The 3,487-nt window shown below is 42.4% G+C and overlaps 1 gene segment (V, D, J or C); it reads left to right on the top strand.

Annotated features, from left to right (window-relative positions):
* The first annotated feature begins 1,608 nt into the window (after positions 1-1,608).
* Positions 1,609-3,487, top strand: LOC308381643 (Ig kappa-b4 chain C region-like). The segment is given in 3 exons: positions 1,609-1,616; positions 1,764-1,879; positions 3,168-3,487.

Genomic DNA, 3,487 nt, shown 5'->3' on the forward strand with positions numbered 1-3,487 from the left:
ATTTTTGGAAAAGGCGGGCTATGGACCCAACCAACTATATTTGGGAGGGGTGAACTTCATCGCATGGTACAACCCATGCAGAGGCTGCTGTGTCATAATGCACAACGTGTGTAGCCTACTTTAAGAGAAGATGGACTAACGTGACAAATTAAAATAAAAAATACAAATTAAATTCTCGACCGGCCCGATTACCCTCCCCGGGCCTGATGGACAGACACGGATGGACAGACATGGTGGTGGATGAATGAAAGTTTTCGATTGTTCAGATTAAAATCCACCTGAATGGACAGTCATGCAGCCTGTGGCTCAACTCTATTCAGGAGTCTGAGCTCAGCAACCACAGCTGTCAATCTGACCAGCACTCTGTGGGAGGGAGATAAACTAATGTGGTGTTTCTAAATGACTGAGGTGACGGACACCTGTCAGTTAAATAGAGGAAGTGAGAGATCTATTTTAACATACTGTACTGGTGAGACTAAGATCATGTGCACATCCTCTGAAAGGGCTGCTACCATGAGCTGAGTTCAGTCATCTGTAGCAGCTCTGCACCTGTTCTCAGATCAGTCTCCTGAGGGCTCTAATTCTCTCCTGCTGAGGGAGGTTTTTGTACGGCGCTCTAACACTGTGTGAATGGAAATGAAGAACGCTGCTGACAGTAATAATCTGCAGCATCTTCAGTTTGGACTCTACTGATGGTCAGAGTGAACTGTGTACCAGACCCACTCCCACTGAAACGATCTGGAACACCAGACTGACGATTTGTTACATCATAGATCAGGAGTTTAGGAGCTTCTCCAGGTTTCTGGGAGTACCAGTGGAGAACACCGCTACAACTCTGACTGGTTGTGCAGCTGATAGACACAGTTTCTCCAGACTTAACAGACTTTGATAAGGAAGACTGAGTCAGAATTATATCAGCTGATGACTCTGTTGAGAAGAAAAAGGAATATTAGAACTGACACATTTGAAAGGCTTGGATGCAAAGATGTGAGATGTAACAGTATCTCACCTTGTGCTATGAGTCCCATAGCTAGTAGGATTACAGTAAGAGAAATCATCTTTAAGGTTCTTCTCAGTGGCAGTGATGCACTGAAGTCCTCTGATCCACACAGGGACTCTTAAAGTAGATAGAGCTGTAAGGTGTGTGTCTCTATGCAAAACTCTCTCTCTCTCTCTCTCTCTCACACACACACACACACACACACACACACACACACACACACACACACACACACACACACACACACACACACACACACACACACACACACACACACACACACACACACACACACACACACACACACACACACACACACACACACACACACACACACTTACTTCACTTCTTTTAAATGAGGGAAATTAACAAACATTTTGAAGTAAGTGCAGAATGAAATATTCTAAATGTATTGAATGATCATGTATTAAGGCTTTACTCACACCATCAGGGTCTGTTTTAAAATGGGGCATGAAGGTGCATGAAATACACAAGGCAGGCTAAAAACATAAACCTTATGGGTATCTTCAATGGGATAACATTGTTCACATTTTTATTAACAAGGATGAACTGTAGAATAATTAAAACAAATTTTACAAAAGGGAGCTATGGAAAGGTATAGGGGACACGTCAACATGAAACTGTCCAATTTAAAAAAAAATGTAAAACATACGTTGTTTTGAAAATGATTTTTTTTTTTTAGATGAGTCAAATGTATTACAAAAGGACTGTCTTTTCTCTTAAAGAAAAATGTGATCTAAAGCTTGTATGGGTACTTGAGACTGCTGGAGTTTGTGCAGGAGGTTTTTGTACGCCCGCTTAATGAGTCTGTATCACTGTGGTTCACTTTTGGTGGAGGAACCAGACTGCTTGTTGGAAGTAAGTAACAATTTGATCCATTTTTCACTGCAGGGAAACATCATAGTGTACAATATTCAGTGAAATGACAGCATACAGTATTTCTGTATATTTTAACTGCAGATTTGACTGTTTGTCATAATGTTAAATATCATATTATAGCTGAATGTCTCTACAATAATGACAATAAGGTTTTGATAAAACAGAACTGTTTTTGACATGCTTGCTGAAGTGGAAAGTGGAAAAGATTGTAATATTTCCTACATACTTCAAAAATATTTAAACTTGTTCTGTGTGGTATTTTTAGCTTAGGCTGCGCCTACCCTGATTTAACAACTCATTCAGCAGCGTTCCATTGGTGTCTTTTTTAATTCGTTTTAGACTTTTAGTTATAGTGTATCATAGTGTTGCATATTACACAGGCATAGAATATGTTATTTGAACCTCCTGTTTCATTTATTAAGTTTTGATACAGTTTCCAGTTCAGTCATATATTTTCTGCTATTTTTACAACACCGTTACCCTTTAATATAAAATCAAAGCTATATATTTTTGAACCTGAGTTAATTAAGATTTAAATGGTCTACACTACATGAAGAATGTAACTAGTGGGTGTCTGGTTCTGCTTGTCTGAAGAAATCGGGAAAAATATATGCTGTCACAGTCATTAAAATGTTTTATTTCCATATCACCATAAATAATGCAATCTGCAAATGTTGTGAATATTTAAAAGGTCAATATCTGAAATATGAAATACATATATAGAGATGAAATAAATAGCTTGTATTTTTGCAGTGGTCAGTTCCACTGCATTAAACCATTATGCACATTTTACTTTGCAAAAACGTTTTGTCAATAGCCTTTGTAATAAGATGACAGATATATTTTCAGACATAATGAAAAGAGTGAAATACTTGTGTGTTGCCGCCTAAATCAGTCGCGCATTTCCAGTGTTCAGTTTGGCTTGATGAATCAGTAAAGAGTGAGAAGTGAAAGCTTCAATGCAAATAAAGGCCTGTGAGTTGAGTCGTGACCCCCACAGAGGAAGAGGTTGAGCTGACATGAAAGTGTGCTGCTGCTCCTCCAGTCAGCTGATGTTGGGGCCAGAGGCATCCTTAGTGTGTTTGACATGCTCCTCCCTCTCTTCTCCTCTCCTCTCCTCTCCTCTCCTCTCCTCTCCTTTCCTCTCCTCTCCTCTCCTCTCCTCTCCTCTCCTCTCCTCTCCTCTCCTCTCCTCTCCTCTTCTCGCCTCCCCTGTCCTCTCCTGCTCACTAACCGCCGCTCCATCTCTGCTGTGTCTGGTCTGCAGCTGATACTCGGCCCAGCCTGACGCTGCTTCCCCCCTCCAGTGTGGAGCTGCAGCAGGGGAAGGCCACACTCATGTGCCTGGCCACCAAGGGCTTCCCCTGGGACTGGAGGCTGAGCTGGAAGGTGGACGGGAGCAGCAGGAGCTCCGCGGGGAGCCAGAGCCCTGCACTCCTGGAGAAGGACGGCCTCTACAGCTGGAGCAGCACCCTCACCCTCACCCAGGACCAGTGGAGGAAGGGGGCAAAGGTCACTTGTGAGGCCACACAGGGCAACCAGCATCCCGTCACTGAGAATATCAAGAAGGGAGACTGCTCCGAGTAG

This window comes from Sprattus sprattus (genome assembly GCF_963457725.1).
Source record: "Sprattus sprattus genome assembly, chromosome: 20".
Taxonomy (NCBI): Eukaryota; Metazoa; Chordata; class Actinopteri; order Clupeiformes; family Clupeidae; genus Sprattus; species Sprattus sprattus.